This window comes from Ptychodera flava, chromosome 2, assembly GCF_041260155.1.
Source record: "Ptychodera flava strain L36383 chromosome 2, AS_Pfla_20210202, whole genome shotgun sequence".
In the NCBI taxonomy this organism is placed as follows: Eukaryota; Metazoa; Hemichordata; class Enteropneusta; family Ptychoderidae; genus Ptychodera; species Ptychodera flava.
This window is the reverse complement of record NC_091929.1, coordinates 12,086,283-12,105,386: the sequence shown is the minus strand read 5'-3', so window position 1 is coordinate 12,105,386 and position 19,104 is coordinate 12,086,283. Positions and strand designations below refer to the sequence as shown.

General features: G+C 38.2%; 1 protein-coding gene across 1 annotated transcript in view; it reads right to left on the bottom strand.

Moving 5' to 3' along the window:
• The window catches only part of LOC139114700 (uncharacterized), a 426,568-nt gene extending 426,068 nt beyond the window's left edge, over window positions 1-500 (bottom strand). The window contains exon 1 of the mRNA XM_070676581.1: window positions 113-500. The gene's annotated coding sequence lies outside the window, so the exon portion shown is untranslated. The remainder of the gene's footprint in view (window positions 1-112) is intronic.
• Window positions 501-19,104: the final 18,604 nt, after the last annotated feature.

The following is a 19,104-nucleotide window of genomic DNA, read 5'->3' as shown; positions in this document are numbered from 1 at the left end:
CAGATAGCTGAATTACCGTACAATAACTTTGTCACACTAGTTCAATCTTGACGGGTGTAGCATGCTAGCAGGGTACGCTTACCCATTCCGGACACCTGGTACCACCACTTACAGCAAAAAACAGGATGGTTGGACAGTCTCATATACATTACGTTTACTTTTTTGTAGGTCCCACACAAGTTTGTAGATACATTGTAGATAAAAAGAACCGACTCATTTGAGTGAAATACTAATAATGTAACACTCCACTCCACTGTTTATCCTTGTGTGTCTAGACAGATTGGCACCAGTACGTATACGTTGTATTATGGTTTGTTTAGCCAGAGTCTCTACTATCAACTCAATAACTAATTTAGCTATTCCCTTGTGTGTTCTATCCAGACACTCAAATGAGTCAGTTCTTTTTATCTACAATGTTATCTACAAAACTTGCGTGCCACGTATAAAAAAGTAAACATAACGTATATGAGACTGTTCAACCATCCTGTTTTTTGCTGTATATAGTGGTTCAAGATTGTACTACCGATTTTGTCAGTGATCTTATGTTTCTTTGTGTGTTTGTTTTACTGTTTATTGGACCTGGTAATTTATTTGCCTTGAATGATAATGATTGCTGGAATCGATTTGATGTCATATTCCATGACCTTACTAATGGTATTTGTCAGTGAGATAGGTCTGAAGTCATTAAGAGATGCTGGGCTGTTGACCTTTGGGAGAGGCACAACGTTGGCTTCTTTCATTGATAAAGGTACTTTTCCCTCCTTGAATGACTGGTTGAAGATATCAGCCAAAGGAAAGGCAAGTTCTTCAGCGAATTCCATCAGTATTTTATTAGGAATCCGGTCTGGCCCACCTTTCTTATTCTTATTCAGCGATTTCAGCAACTTGACTAGACCATTGTGTGTAACAGTTGGCAGACAGGTGCCATCCGGGAGTGTGTTGATGAATGTGTCGTAGTCTAAGGGTTCATAGTCTTTTGTGATGTTAATGAAGTGTTCGTTTACTGCCTCCGCTAGGTTGTTGCCGTGGAGACGTGTACCGTTGATTTCCAATTCTATAGGTGATGTAGTTTTTGTTTTCCCATTTAGCTTGTTCACCATTTCCCACCATTTTCTGCTGTCCCCGCCTTTGTGATTACCAATCTTTTCCTTGTAATAAGACTTCCTGCTTAAATCAATGGCCTTTTTAACTTTATTTCTCCAGTATCTGTAAAGAAGTACATTTCCATTTCTGTATGCTTTCTGCCGGTTGTTAATCATTGACTTAATAGCTGATGTCATGAAAGGTTTATCGGAATGGTGAACTTTGATCCTCTTTTCGGGGAAGAATTGGTTAATTGCTGTTTTCATGGTGTTTAAGAACTGGTTTGTCTTTTCCTCACATGACTGGCTTTGGAAAACTTCCTTCCAATCATATTTAGTATCCAATGACGAACTGTCTGATACTTGAGTCTTTCAAAGGACGTGTTGTGATTGACTTTGATGGCACTCTCGGGTTAACCTTCGATGACATTATTACAATTGCATGATCTGAAGTACCAAGTGGAGCTATTGATATCGGAGTGTTGTAATAAAGTTCCATATTACTGAGTATCAGGTCTAACACCACATTCATTTTCACTAACTGCTTTAGTTGGCATGAGTTTGAAATACCGGTGATATCCATTCGATTGAAGTCGCCCATTAAGATAGTTCCAGTATATGGTGATTTTGCTTTCACTTTATCCACTATAGGTATGATGTGATCTTTTACCTTTCTTTCGTTTGTCCCAGGTGGATGATAGACACAGCCAATTAATAATTGAGACACTCTCCTTGGCAGCCAATGTGGACGGGCTGTGCACCAAACAGACTCAATGTCATTGTCCGCAATTAACTGGGTACTGAGTGGTTTAGATTGTAAATGGTTGTGTACATACATGCAGACGCCACCTCCTCTCTTGCCTGTTCGGTCCTTACGATAAAGTTTATAGTTATCCATGGACACTGATTCATCACTGATTTCATCACTAAACCATGTCTCTGTCACTGCAGCAATCTGGATGTTATTCGTTACGCAAGTTGACTGTAACTCGTCTACTTTTCTAACCAATGACCTTGCGTTAGATAATAGGATGTTAGGGAGAGCTCTGCCTTCATTTTTAATCTTTTGTAAAGGAACATGGATAACTGATCTTGGCATAGTAAGTTTGACATCTTTCCAGGGTGGAGCACTGCGGTTGGTGATTCTAACTGGTATCGGCCTTTCTTTACCTGTACCCGATGAACAGCCTCTCTTCGTTCTTGGAACCTTACATAAGTTTAGAGTTCTCAATCTTTGCCAGGTGTTGGAACTTAGCCTTGACAATACTGGCGTGTTGATGATGACATTGTTTATGTTGATTAGGGTCATTCTGCTGTATGTTAATAAGGACATTCTAACAGGTGTGTTGAAAATTGTGAACTTGAAAATGGCAGTTCTGTGTGACGAAAGTACAACAACAGACTTCAAACCTGAATTTCTTCCTGATTTTGGCACGTTCACTTGAAGCACCAGTCTGGTCGAGTCTTGGGATGTTTACACACACTAAGAGCGGAGAGACAAGTGTGACACTGCGATCCTTTGGCGCTGCGTTTCGAAAACAGAGTTTTCTTCATCAGTCGCTTAAAATTCATTCTTGATTGATGAGACGTGTTGAATGGTTGATTGTCTTTATTTGGTAGTATGTTGTTCCACTTACGTTGGTGTTCAAGTAGGGAAGCTAGAATGTCTACTGGTTGGTCTTGTTGTGTTTGTGTAGATTCGTGTGAACCTGAGTTCGAGCTGTCGTCGCTTTTGTGAAATCTGGCGCTTATAAGTCTATTGCCTAATATCTGTTCTTCTACCGGTATATGCGATTATTGGTTGATTTTGGAACAGTTTTTTTAGTGTTTCGTCTTTTTCAAGTTCACTTCAGTTTTCTCTCAGAGCTTGCTTGATTTTTGTCATTTCGATGTACGGGCTATATGTTGTTATGAAGACTACTGTATTGTTGGTGGCGTTCTTTCTTTCTTTTTGTTGTTCAAGCTGTCTTTTTTCTGTTTTTATGATCTGTATCTCTGATAATGCGTTCTATTTCATTTTAGCTCATATTTGGTATGTGCATAAATAACAAAAAAACATCTAATATGGTGAGTCGGTGGCGTCTGTGTGTCTCTATGTATGTATGTGGGTATGTTAGTGCGGATGCATGTCCGTCACATGCAAAAGCTCCCTTACCGCCAAAGCTATCATCTCAGTATTTGGTGTACAGGTAGATGCAGGGGCTGAGACGTGACGTTGTTCAAATGGACGTCAAAAATGTGCAAATGAGGTAAGAAAAAGGGAAATCCTGCAAATGTGTAGGAGTGGTGGTATGCCAGTGACTGAAACAGGCTACTCCACTGACCTTGAATCATTTCCTGTCATTGTTTTTGAACTGTTACATATTAACAGACCTGCTCAAACTAAGAGGGACTAGCTGTTTTTGCTATGCATGTTGCTAAAGTTGACCTCCAGTACCTAAAGTTTCAGACGATATTTACTTTTGTCATTCTTCTTTTTTTAGTTTATATATTTCTTGTTGTTTTTCTGGTTGTACTGTGCAGAAGTCATTGTCATAACATCAACGTAAAATTTTCCTGTACTGAACAGTCAGATAGAAACAACATTTATTGTTGATCTTTGGTACCCATACTGGTATGTACCAATTCTGATCAAATATGACGGACACCGTATAATTGCGGTATTTTTATATTGTCGGTCTTGTAGTTTTTCACCAAATTGTGTGACTTTCTCTGTAAAATCAGTTTCGTTGTTGCATGTTCTGATGTATCGTAATGTTTCACCTTTGATCAGACCTTTGAATGTTGCTGCCGGATGGCATGAGTTTCCTTGTAAGAACTGCAATGCATCTGTTGCTTTTATGTGTGTCTTGGTGTCGAGAATGTTCTTTTTGTTGTATCGACGATCTTTGTAGATAGTCAGGTCTAAATATGTGATTTCTTGAGAGGTAGGATGCATTTTGTTGATGTTTGATATGAATTCTTTGAGTTGTGTTACGATGAAAATCAGGAAAACATCGTCCCTGAACCTCAGCCAGGTCGGTATTTGTTGTTTGTGTTTCTGTATTATTCTCATTTCTATCTCGTGAAATGTAATATCTGCTTTTTTTAGCGACGAGGGAGACCCCATAGAGCACCCCCATATTTGCCAGTAGAATTCATCATTGAATTCAAATATGTTGTTTTTTAAGATTATTTTAAGCAGAGCTATCATGTATTTCGTTGGTGGCTGCTTGATTATGTAATTATTTGATGATCTTTCGTGATTTCATGCTCTGCCGACTGATTCAACTGCCTCATTATGTGGTGTATTTGTGTAAATTTTAATTACATCTAGTGTTACTGGTGTTGCATTGGCTGGAACTTCGATTGTCTATCCCATATTTGAATATTTGAATCAGTCAATGGAGAAATAAGAACACCACTTTGGTACCTTCTACCAAAAATACATAAAATGCCGCCACCAGGAACTAAGCTCGCAGGACAGCCTATTATAAATGGATGCTCCAGTCCAACATTTCACATATCAGAATTCATTGACCACTTTCTCAAACAAATCCTCAAAGAAACAACCAACATGCATATATACATAGGTATATAGATATATAGGCAATAGACTTATAAACGCCAGATTTCACAAAAGCGACGACAGCTCGAACTCAGGTTCACACGAATCTACACAAACAAAACAAGACCAACCAGTAGACATTCTAGCTTCCCTACTTGAACACCAAACGTAAGTGGAACAACATACTACCAAATAAAGACAATCAACCATTCAACACGTCTCATCAATCAAGAATGAATTTTAAGCGAATGATGAAGAAAACTCTGTTTTCGAAACGCAGCGCCAAAGGATCGCAGTGTCACACTTGTCTCTCCGCTCCAGTGTGGAGTAGCATCAAGACTCGTAGATTACGGGTACGTCTCGCCATGGCTAAGCAACACTTTACTTAAAGCAGCCAAACATGACATACACTTATATTATACATACTTTCATACACAAAACGCAAACAACTCAAATATGAACGATGTGTGGAGTTAATTTCCCTTTACTACCTAACCTCGGAAATTGTGAAAATCCACATGAGCAACATGTTGCGGACGAAGAATGTGACAGTGATATTTTAATACATGTACAAATATGCAAATTATGGGACTTATGACCACTTGTCTATAATCTAGATATGGTAGTTGGATTTCTAAACCACTAAAACATGGTGGTAGACACAGACATCACTAGTCTAGGTTTAATATTTAAGTAGTTATGGCCATTTTAAGTATATGGCGGCCATCTTGGACGCCATCTTGAAAATGACGCGTTTCCGGTGGTCAGATTTTGGTAGACTTTTAGTATGTTATTAAGCACATTTGACTCTATAAAAAACAGTTGAAAAACCTTTTGTAGCAATTTTTTAGGGTCAAATCATATTTTCAGCCGACTATGTTGTCTAAGCTCTGCAAATTTTGAGCTATTTGGGAAAGGAAAAGCAGCTGAAGATACAGGTTTTCTACAAAACGTGAGGTACTACCTTTAAAGAAGAAATAGGGATAGGACTGCAGTTGTGGCGTTGTCGTATTGGCAGTTTTTGCCAACCATTTCCTTGGAGATGCGTTGAGCCCTACAGGTTTGCGAAAAGTGAACACGCTATACGTAAAGGGCCACCTGCTGTAGAACTGATATATAGAATAACAGCAACAATATTTGTCATTGGAATAACTTTCTTCCTCGGCTTCTGGCTTGCAAACGTTGAACTAGAAAATTTTGTGCCTGTTTCTACCAATGAAGAAGTAAGTTATTGTTTCCAATCAAATGATTTTATCGGAGTAAATCTACGCGCAGTGACGGAACCCCTACGCGATGCCGTAGTGGTTAAAACAACGACAATGTCGCTACTTCTTCTCAGCGGTGACGTGGAAATGAATCCTGGCCCACACACTCGCCAGTCTAAAATTACCGAGAAAACTTTCCAAAAAGACTCCACACAGTCATCAAATTCCCCAACAGAGACTACACACGAAATACCTGATCCCGAGAGAGACTATAACTTGGCAGATGTCATGGCCGAATTACGAAATGTGAAAGTAGAACTTCCAAGCAGATTCAAGAATCAGTGGACAATGTGAATGCTAGAATTGAGGAACTCGTACGCGATTCAACCCTTATGAAAGAAAAACTTGATGCAGAGAGCGAGAAACTAACAGAATTGGTATCAGAAAATAAATACTTGAGAGACCAACTGCATAAATTGGAAAGAGAACAATAATTTCAAAAGTCGCACTTGCTACGAGACAATCTAATAATCCGCGGTCTTGAACAAGATAAAGATGAAACCTGGGACGAAACTGAGCTAAAAGTGTGAAATATAATTACATAAAAATTAAATTTAGATGGAAGTGAAATGGTCCACAGCGTGACATCTTTACGTCAAATGTGGCTAAATTTAGCTTCCACAAACAAAGAGACGAGGTATTTCGTCGGGCTAAAGCGCTGAAAGAAGACATCTTGCCATGTAAATTTTCAGAGGACTTCACGCCTCGTGTTCGAGAAGCAAGGAGAAAATTGGGAGCACATCTGGTCGAAGCAAGAAAACAAAACAAAGAAGCATACATTGTCTACGATAAACTGAAGATGGGTGAAAAAACGTTTGTGTATGATGCCTCGAAAAAACAGGTGATCGAGCTGAAGAAGAGACAAAAATGACAAGACGGCCACTGCCAACTAGAACATTCGATGCAAAGAAAGGACATACCGCATAAGTGTACTACACAACCACTAACGTTCTTATGCTGGAATAAACAGGGTCTGGCCAAAAGTTGACTCTGATGATAACCTCATAAATTATTAAAATGGTTTTGACTGTCTGTGTTTTGTTGAAACTTGGTTGAACTACGACTCAAATGTCCGAATTGAAGGGTTTAAAGGTTTTCACTCAATCAGACGAAAACAGGGTAAATCGGGACATAACTCGGGTGGTATATCTGTATTTATATGATCAACTGACCTATATGACTCGGTTAGACTCAACAGTATTTCGGAGAATATTCTTTGGGTGCATCTATTTCTCAAATCGAACACTCTAGTGGTTATGTTATTGCTGTCGTTTATTAATCCCCATGTGGTTCATCTATACACTCAAATGAATATTGTTCGATATCATAGAAGATGAACTAGTAATTGTATCCGTTATGTAAATTTATGATTTGCGGAGACCTATTAAAATGCTCGCACAAGTGACAGACCTGATTTCATTGAATATTACGATAATTGTCATATCCCGGTTTGTGTCGACTATGATACTGATAATAACATGTCAGTTCGTACGAGGATAGATAATATTGTAAATTCCTATGGAAGGCTTTTACTTCGTTTCTGTATTTCTACGGGATTTAGAATTGTGAATGGTCGAAAAGGCGACTCAAGTAATTTCTACACATGTATTACCCCAATGGCTGTAGCATTGTCGACTATCTTCTTGTACACCAAAATGACTTTTCTGTGTAACGAATTTCGAAATTGGTAGTCATACAGAATCTGATCACATGCCATTAATTTTCACAATACCTGGTGTACAGAAAGATAAATCAGATGAGAACGATGAAAACACAGTCGGAACTAACAGCCTAGGAAAAGTTATTATCAACAGAACATACTGGGATAACAGTAATCTAGAACCCTATCTCAACCTTTAGGAGTCAAACTTGGTGCGAGATTATGTCGTCAGCATAAACCGTCACATTGCAAACGGTGATATCGATTCTGCTATTGTTTGTTTAAATGACATCTCTCTTACCGTTTCATGTGAATTTCGTAAAAATACTTGTACCCGTGGGATTAATATTAAAACGGGCAAGACTTGGTTTGATTATGATTCTAAACAAGCAAAACGTAATGTCCAAAAAGCCCTGAAAAACTTCTGTAGATACCGCAACCACGAAAATCTTGGGATCTATCACGAAACCAAGAAATCATATCAGAAATTAATTATTATAAAAAGAAAGAATATAAGCAAAGTAAAATGGACGCTTTTCTGGCGGTCGCATTAAATAAAAACTCCCGTAACTTTTGGATGAGGTTCAGAGATTTTTCACCTGGTCCGTCAAAAAATATCAATATTACTTTATGGTTTGAAAACTTTTCTGAACTTTTTAATCCAGCTATTATATCTGATAGAATTTCATGCAATGGCAAAATCTTTTGTTGACAATTTAGAATTAAACAGTGAAGTTGATCAAAACATTGATTGTAGTTTACTTGACAAACCTTTTGTGCCTTCATAGACTTTGAAAAGGCCTCTGAAAGAATCCAGCATTATTTGTCATTTTATAAACTAATGAAACTTGACATGAAAGGAAATTTTTTTCGTTGTTTGAATTCAATGTATACAAACATTCAAGCATGTGTCCGTTCGCCACACGGTGTAACTGATTTTTTCTATTGTAAGTGTGGTCTATAACAAGGTTCAGTAATTTCGCCTCTTTTGTTCTGTTTCTTTATAAATGACATGGAAACTGAGTTAAAACGGAGTATTCATCCGGTTTTTATATCTCGGGGATACATTTAATTTTACTGCTTTTTGCTGATGATGTTGTTTTGATGAGCTGTGCAATGATAGCTTTATAGAGATTGTTAAATAAGATATCTGAATACTGTAAAACATGGCAATTGAAAGTAAATCATAATAAATCAAAATTGTTGTTTTTAGGCGTGGGGAACACTTAAAAATCATATAAGTGGTATCTTGATGAACACAAAATTGAAATTGTGCCCGTCTACAAATACCTTGGTTTAATTATGTCAAGCAGTGGTGAATGGTATCTTGCACAGAAAAGCTATGTTTCCATTGAAACGCCAGCTTTCAAATACAGGATATATATTCCTTGAATATGCACTTAAAATATACGATGGTAAAAAATTGCCAATATTAAATTATGCTGCTGAAATATGGGATTTTATAATGCTGAAGATGTTGAGCGTGTCGAAAATAACTTTTTGCGTCATATTTTATGTTTGAAACAAATAGCGCCGTAAAAGCTGAAACTGGCCGACATGGTCTTACTGTTTTTCGTCAACTTAAAATACTGAAATACTGGCTGAATTGTTGCAAAGTAAAACAGGCAGTATTTTGACAGTTTGCTACAAACTACAATATGAAAGGGCAGAAAAGAATATTCATTGTTGGGCACTGCAAGTTAAGCATATGTTATGTAACCTTGGCTTTGCAAAAGTGTGGTTGCTACAAGGTGTTTCAAATGAGAACGTTTTTTTACAAATATTTAAAGACCGCTGTCAAGATGTACAGATGCAGAATATCATGTCCGACTCACAATCTGTTAGGAAGGTAAATACGTATCGTTGTTTTAAATTTAGCCCAAGTTTAGAAAAATATTTGTGTGTAATATCGAAGAAGATTTACAGAAGTGCTCTGACTCGCTTCAGACTATCCAGTCATGTACTGCGCATTGAACAATGTAGGTGGGAAAGGATAAAAACCCCAAGAACTGAAAGAAAATGCTTAGTGTGTAGTTGTTTGCAAGTCGAGGATGAATACCACATGTATCTTATTTGTCCTGTATATAGAGAACTGCAAGCTAAATTCATTGCTAGTTATTTCTTTGACCGCCTGTAGAATATAAGTTTTATCAACTTATGTCGACAAAAAACGTTCATTTATTGAATCAGCTGAGTAAATATATATTTTTTGAGTTTCAAAAAAGGGAAAATTTGTTACAAACCTTGATAAATTCCTCCTCAAATACCAAGATGGTTAAATGCAGAGTTGTATTTTGTTTTGTATTTAAAAGGCCATTGGCCTTATATATACGGAATAAATGATATCCATATTCATATTCATAATAATAATAATCATGTTGCGGCCGGTGCGAATAAGTTGAACAGCTGTTACGTATCTCGTGGCAAACAACTGGTGTCTCGATGTCAATTTTCTGAGGCGATCATTATTAAATTGGCAAACGGAACCCAAATAAACCAACACATCAACAAGCTGAATTCATGGTAAATGGAAAAGGTTTCCGATAGAGTGAGGATATCAGGAAGTTTAAGAGTAGTGTCATCATCCACTTTTGACGGTACGCTGATGCTTCATTGACAGCTCCAAATCGTCGGGTGTAGAAATAACCGGCAAGTGCATAGTTGCCAATTTCTGCGAAAAAAAAAACCGCGACCAACTTTGCTTATCGCTGGTCTCTAATAGAGATTACTCTATCTTTCAAGTAACCTGTCAGCTCGCTAACCTTTACATCGGTGAAAACTCTGGCCATTGTTAATGTTTACATTAGAAATTACAGAGGTCAGGTCAGATTCTGTCGTCTACACTCATAATGCAGAGAAGAGAGTTGTCACTCTAACGCCAATCAAGCAGTTCACAAAGGCGCCATCTTGCAGCAAGGTAGGGGAAACTGGTTAACTCTAAAGTCTGCCATTGGCTTGACTTCAACTTGTTTACATTTATTCTTAACGCGTCTTACAAAAATAACACTTCTAGAATCGTTAGCAAATATGGCGTTGTGAAGAAATAACGGAATACGGAGACTCTTATATGCTACCTAAAGCAAAATGCGACGACCATTGATAGGAAGAACACATCAAAATCGTGATAAATTACTTTGACCCGAAATGAACGCCATTGAATTTGATATAGAAAATTACAAAAGATTACGTTATTTGCCCTTAAATAATAATATGAGTTTGCATGGGATTGCAGAATATAATGACTGTACAGTACGTGTTGCTCAATAATTTCAATCAGAGGTGTCGCTGTTGTTTGCACTACAGGTACAACCCTTACTGATGATTATTCTTTTACACATGTTTATTGTAATTTTGCTTATTTTACTGGACCAGTTTTGGAATGATCCCTTCTTCGAGCAATGTTTGGGTTATAATACGTGTTCAACTCGTGACATTCAATATTAATGAGCGGATACATATCAATGCAAGGGGAAATTCATTTCTATAGAAGGTAATCTTATCAGTTTCAGAGGGGTTGGTAGAAAGTAAACATTTGTTCATTCCAAGGTCCTGCTCAGATCAAAATGCGGCAATGTCGGTGTTATCGCGAAACACTTGAATAAAGAAATTTGGGATAAATCTAGGTGACCGCCACACGTGTTTGTAGAATCTCGATTTCATCTAAAATTTAACGATGGAATGAAAATGCTCCCGCTTTGTGAGAGACAATTTAATGAGTAGTTTGGCGGCAGCAATTTATGTGCATCTCCTGGTATCAGTCCGTAATAAGGATACCAGCGATTTTAATTTAATAGGTACATAATAGTCAAAATGACGCTTTGAAATTAATTGAAATTTTACTGTGTAACCCATCTCATTTAAAACATTATTAGCTCTAGGTTTGTCCCGCTCACAACCCTACATCCAAAATAACGTCGCAAAACTGGTGCCATGAGGAAATAAATTATCCAAAGACATGTACCAGTTTTTTTCATTTATTTTTACTCATCGACCTTCATAATTCATGTTATTGTTTTACTTAAACATTCTTTACTGTGGTCAAAAGTTGCTATATCATATTTCATCAGGTTGCGACTCCCTTTCCGGACCACATTGTACAGTCAGTCAATGTCTGCACATTTTAATTTCAGAAAAACAATTGGCACTCAACTGACCAGTTTAATTTTACAACACTCACAGATGCTTCATCACCCTGACAACAAAGAGTTTTCAAATCATAAATATCACATTAATAATACCATATGAGACAAATTAAAAGCTTGGTTAGCCTCATGAAATGTTACTGTTGGCATTATATATATTGGATTGTACACATGGGATTTGTGTTTGAAGCAAATATTTATAACGTTATTACAATGAAGACTCTTTCAGACTCTATGCGGTATATGATTATAAATAATGAGGGAATATCGAGGAAGGAATTCGAAGAATAAATTAAAATTGAAAAACCGGCCAGGTCCTTTTCAGCGTACAGCCTCGTTTCCGATACTCATTATCCCATCCGATGCTATTCGTTTGCGCAGACTCTCTGTTACCTAGCGAACAAAAGTGTTCTCCCGCCCACGGAAAATTTTATGTGACTTAATAGGCCTTGTTTTGCACCTTATACTCTGCTGAGTGGCAGATAGGGAAGCATTTGTTTGAAATGTTTGCGTTGTTCAATAACTGGCAACTTTAGGAATTACTGGCAACTGCAGGAATACTGGCACCTTATACTCTGCGGAAAGACAGGTAGGAAAAGCGTTTGTTCGTAATGTTTGTGTCGTTCAATTACTGGCATATACAAGGGCCAGCACGAGATATATATGACGATGCAACGTTTTCTATCCACAACCGAAACGAAAATGGAACTGGTATTTGCTTACGTCAGAAACATCACGTCGGGGATAGATCACAAGGTGCCATCTAAGGTTAACTCCTACGGTCCTTAGTAAAAGAATAACATTTCAAGATTACATCAATAGCTCGATTTCATTGTTGTTTAGCGTGTTACACAAACCTATTATAACGTTAAGATAGAGACTAAGCCTAGTACATACGAAAGTATAAAATTTCATAAATTAGAATGGAAAAACTGGCAGACATCACCAATACATCAAATTTATGTTGTTTTCTTTTCCAGCAAGATCGATTCTTACTGGTCATCAATGAAAACACAACTCATTATCGTCGTGACGTTGTTCCGTTTGGTGGAAGGAAGACCAACAGGTATGTAAAGTTAATGCCAAGTTTGACATTGTGTCTGCCCATATAAATTTACTCCGACAATAATGATCTGCCAACAGCGTAGGCTGCCAACAACGGAGGAAGATCACCATCTGCAGATGCGTATAAGATGACGTCACTCTTTGCCTGACTAAGTTCCATCCATGTAGGCACATGTGCCATGCCAGGCCTGATGACCATAGCACAGTACGTCTAAATGTTACTCCCCGTTTCGCTTTAGCGTAGAGTACTAGTTTGATGCTAAGTAAGAATCAGATATGAACAGAAAATGATCACGTGTACATTATGTAATGCAGTTCTGTGTAAATTTAAACTTTTGCCCCTTTGAAGTTGTTATGATGAACATCATTAACAATATTCACCACAGATTAATTCTTAAGGTCATTAGGTATACAAATATGTAATCAGCTGAAATACAAATACGAAGTTCTTTGACTACTATTATTATCTTACTGCTTTATATTGCAAGTGTAATTGCCTTGGTCAGGTCCTTCAAGCTATATATACCAAACCGAGAAATCCCATTTGATATGCAAATTATAAATTAACCGAAATAAACATACAAAATGACTTGCAATATTTTTTTAACCTAGAATGATCAGCATTACTGATATTGGTCGATTTTTAGGCAAAGTTCTCCGTAGCCAGGCACCCTATCATAATATTTGATGGTACCAAAATTATAGTTCTTCCACTATTGGAAATTCAGGAAATAGTTTTGTTTCGACCACAGAAGTTTACCACGACAAGATAAGGTGACATGTATTGCATCATGCATTACTTCATCTGAATATGTAGTATTATTTTTAAGTTTTTAATTCTGATGGTTAGTTAGCTAAATGCATGTCTTTCTATTTTCCGAAGTTAAGTTACGCATGATACATAATTTGTAATGCTAACACTTCTACTCTAAGAGGAAAACGTAATTTTATAAGATATTTCCAAACAGTCCCTCTTCAATGTTAAATGCAACAACGTGCAAAATATATGGAAAACATAATATATATGGAAAACATAATAACTACCCAATAGAAATACATTTTATAAAACAATCGCTACAAACAGCCATCATATCATTGCGGTAAAAAGCTGCAAACAATAAATCAAAAGAAGTAGGAAAAGGCGTAAACAGGTTACTTTCTAATTTTGTGCAGACACTAAGGTCTTGTTATCAACAGGATACATTGTCGGTAGCTGTGGTCTGACGGGAGCGTCCGGTGACATGCAAAATTTACTCTACTTAATAGAACTTATATTTTTTTCATTGTCAATTCGAATTTTCGGTGAAAAGCTTCAAAAACAAACACTTTATCTATAATAACACTTTAATTTACAAATAATGTTTCGCGGGAGGGTATTGTGTTTGACTTTGCTCGGGTAAACGCTATTTTTGTTTCTGTCGTCCATCTTGTGAAAAATAATAACATTGTATCTATTAGCTCCAAGCAGACTGCTGCAAACAATAAGTGTAAATGATTTGTTGTGAAAAAAGACGCAAATTTCCATAGGCGTTGGGTTTACGTGTCTTGTCAACTTTGATGCTACATTGTTGGCAGTGTTACCCTGCCAACAACGTAGCATGCCGACAATGGTGACATGCATAAAAATGACATCTACACAATCATAAATATCTTATTTCATAGAATAAGGTTCGTAAAGACGCAAAGTAAAGAAAAACTATTCTTCACGTTCATATCTCCCCTCTCTCTCAGTTAGCGGGGGTACACGATATATAACTCAACTGTCTACTCAATTATTCGGTACTATAACTGTCGTAAATTAGCTATCAAGAAAAATAATTATTATATAATAAGACAATGAACCAAGTCCTGTCAGCAGACGGTAGAAAATGATAAAATACAAATTTAGGGGAAATATGATTAGCTGGAATGATTTGTTTAAAAATAAAACGCAAATTTCCATCGGTGTGGGGTTTACGTGTCTCGTCACCGTTGTTTGCTGGCTACGTGCGGTGTTGGCAGTGTTACCCTGCCAACAACGTAGCCTGTTGACAACGGTGAAGTTCAATAAGAGACGACTGCACAATCACAACTATTTTATTTCACAAATGTTGGTCTCAAAGCAATAAGCAAAGCTATTTTTCTTTTCTGTAAGACTTTCAATCTTATTTTTGTTAATTTATTTTTGTTTTGTTTTTTATCTTTTCTGTTAGAGGGGACGCAATCGGCAGTAAAACCGTCTTCCTTTTACGTATACAGACAAGATCGCAAATCGATGGTCCTTTCCTAACTCCATGGCTGATCTCTCTCTCTTCATGCTTTTCGTTAAACATTTCCCTATTTCAGGGTTGTCCTCAGATTGTCTCCTATAGAAAATGGGCCTAACTATTACGAAAAATATCCAAGTCTTCTAAGGAGACGGTAGAAAATACTAAATACAAATTTGAGGAGGAATATGATTAGCTGTGAATAATTTGTTTTGTAAAATAAAACTCAAATTTCCATCGGCGTAGGGTTTAAGCTTACGTGTCTTGTCACCGTTGTCAGCAGGTTACGTTGTGGCAGTGTTACCTTGCCAACAACGTAGCTTGCCGACAATGGTGACATGCATAAAAAATGACATCAAGACAATTATAAAGACTTTATTTCACAAATGTGGTTCGCAAAGAAATAAAGTAAAGTAAACCTATTCTTCTGTTCGTTTCTCTTGCTCTCCCCCTTTTCCGATAGCTGGCGACACACGTGATATAAGTTCACTGTCTACTCAATCAATCGGCACTAAAACTGTCTTAGATTAACCATTCTAAAAGTAATTATTACATAATTGAACAACCAATTACTGTTAGCAGCCGGTAGAAAATAATAAAATACAAATGTTGAGGAGAATACTTTCCCGTTAGCTGGGACACATAAAATGTAAGTTAACGTTCCACTGAATCAATCGGCATTAAAACTGTCTGAAATTAATTATTACGAAATATAATTATTACACAATAAAATAACCAGGTCCTGTCAGGAGACGGAAGAAAATGATAAATTGCGGAGAGTGGGGGTGTGATTAGCTGTAAATTATCTGTGTAAAATAAAACGCTAATTTCCATGGGCGTGGGGTTTACTTGTCTTGTCACAGTTGCCAGCATGCTACGTTGTTGGCAGCTCTAGTCTGCCAGCGGCGGTGACGCCTTTAATTTCGCGCATGCGTAGATGTTAATTTGTCGCCATTGTTGGCAGCCTACGCTCTTGGCAGAACACCGGCAATGGATCATTCCTATGTTTTTCTTCGAGGAAGCAATATTTGATATTCATTAGTAAACCACAAATTGGAGAAATAGTTTGTTCAATGAAAATCTTTCTGCAAGTTTCCGTATTCGACATAATAGAAACTTCAAACAAAAAGCATCAGGGGCAAAATACAGACATTTAAATTTAATTTTGCTGTTTAAATTTGGTAAATGACAATACCATCTGTAACTGGTTAGAATTCACAGTATTTTGAAATTGTTGTATTGTGTTTCCATGACGGAATATGAGAAAAATATATCTATAACATTTAAATTACACATAATTTGTGCAATACGACCCCGTAAAAGTAAACTGTTCGCAATTCATATAAAGACAGATGGATATTGTTGTTTGTTGATCTACATTGTAGTATTTCACAGTAGTCGCCGACTATAGAAAAGGTAGATCTGCTGTTTAATGTCGTAAAGGGTGGCTTTGGTGCAACAGCACAGAACATTTTATCGTATCAATTCGTATATACACCACAGCCACAAATCCACACTTAAAACTGAGAAGTAGAGACATTAATTTGTGTTAGCACTTAATATTGATTTTGTAGTAAGGGGATTACGAGTTTTCAACTAACAGCTTCCCTAAACGACGATGAATGAAAATTAAGCAAATTAAAGCTGCAAGCAACGTTGGCAGGGCCCAAGCTGTTGATATACACTGATGATACTACGTGCAAAATTTAAGCTTTACGTGGTCTTTCGGTTCTTGTAAAGAAGAATTTTGAATATCATCTTGTGGCAATGATAGGTTATTGTGAAAGCCAATATGGCCGCCAAATCATGCGACCGATCAAAATGTGCTATGCACACTTGACAGTAACGAAACAAAGGATGATTCACCAGTATCAGCAAGGGGTTTGGAGAACATCGGGATGCTCATGCTTTTCTACACTCCAAGTAAAACAGACAACAAGAACATCATCAACAAACACGAGATGGAGATGGACAAACAAGAAGTGAAGTGACTGCTTGGCCAGCTGAAGAAGCAGGAACACAACAAGCTAGTCTTCTGGCTGAGGCACCCTTACAACATAGTGTAAGTCTTAGGACCTGTGCTCATGTGAAACCATGCACACTTCGGGTTTCAGGCTCCCATGAGTTGAAGCTGATCACTTGATCAGAAAGAACTTTTTGCCTTTCATCAATGTGTGGATCCTGATGCAGCAATACACCAACATCAACAAGGCGTTACAGAGAACTTTGGGATGTTCGTTCTGTTCTACACTCCGAGCAAGACAGACAAGGAGAGCATCATTAAAAAACTACAAGATGGAGTTAGACAAAAGAGAAGTGAGGTGGCTGCTCGGCCAGCTCAAAGGTAGGCACACAACAAGCTACTCTTCAGGCTGAGGCACCTTTACAACATCGTGTTGATCTGAGGACCTGTGTGCATGCAAAACCATGTACACTTCGGGCTCCCGTAAAATGAAGGTGTTCACTTGATCAGAAAGAACATTTTGCCCTTTATTTTCTTCTTCTTTGGAAATTTTGACCCTGTAGACATCGTAGTCGTCATGAACCATAACTTTAACCTTCTGGAACTCATCCTAATAAAACATGCTAAATAGCTCTTTGCCCTAGAGACAGTGAAGATCTCCTCTTTCTGTGCAGCAGGTATCCTTTGGGGAAGACGCCCTTGTACTTCGAAAGTCACACTTTTCCCCCACATGGAACTTTGGCTTCGCCCCTCTGGATGTGAACTCTTGCCCGTACAGGGCATGGAAAGCTATGTGGTCATTCGCAGCTGTGAAATCCCATGGCTTCATGAGGATGCTACCATGCTTGGTGCCATTGTAATTTGCGACCAGCTCTGGCAAGACATCGACCAAGGTGTGCGTGTTTTTGTGGGTGAGTATTTCCACATCAGCCCTTGAAGTCTGGTTGAAGTGCTCCACGATGCTGTCCCTCTTGCTGCTGTACTTTTGGAACCATGTCTTCTGCCACCAGCCTGTGTGTTTTGCCTCTTTCTGTTCGTGAATTGCGTCCTTCATCGGTCCCTAGCTTTTTGGGCCTCCTGCACCTCTCGCAGATGATGCTTTTAAACGCCGAAAGAGTGCCTTTGCCTATCTTTATTTTGATAGGCTTGGCCCATGCAAAGCTGCTGAGTACATCCGTGGCCTAGGAGAGCCAACTACTCTAATTTCGAACGTTTAAATGGTCGCGAACAGTGCAAACCCTGCCAGTGCATTGCGTGCAGTTCATGTCATGTCAGCATGTAATGGTACTCTTCATGTATCGGGCGTACAGCTGCATCTCTACAAAGTTCACATGCCACTATTAATCTCGTCTGGTTAAAACAGAAAAGCCACTGCCTGGCTGGCCGTAGGAGGATGTAGATCAGCTGCCATGCTAGCTAGTCTTTCACTTGTTTATGACCTACCCCATTTTTATGCTTCTCCAAAGAGCGGCTGTACACCCTAACCCCTCTACGGGGTCATAATAGATCTCTCTGAAGTACTAGCTTGCCTCTGGCCCTGCCTCTGCACCACTCTGGGCCATCCTGCTGTAACAACTTTACACAAAAGGGAAATCATTGAAGTCGACGAGCTGGCCCTCCTGATCTGTAATCCATAGCCTGATACTGTTGAAGTTGCTACCCTCTTGAAGGGCATCGTGAGGGGCTTTTGATGTCGCAGACCACTCTTTCATAGACTTCTGTAGTGTCCTTCAGTGGGAGGATTAGGAAACAATCTTTCATAGATTTGTTGGCGTCTAGCTATCCACAACCCTGCAGTGGAGGTTAGATAAAATCTGTCTTCATGTGGCTCTCTCTGTTTTCATCCACAATCATCTGTTTGAAACCAAGCAGGGGTTCAAAGCACTTGCAAGTGCTAATTTAGTAGATCTTCAAAGCGATAGCCAGATCTAGGTAGACTTTGCCTGTTGGCTTTCTTTTTTCAGAAGGCAATCTTGTCTTGCCCTTAGTTACGGTGTCGATGTTGCAAATGCCAGGTCGCAGCGTCCACTCTTGCCAAGTTCAAAAGCGATAGGTCCTGGCGTTGTTTTCTTCTGTCAAATTGTAACAAGAGTTGTAGCAAGGGAGTTGCCCAAGTTTTTTACATAAGAGGTAT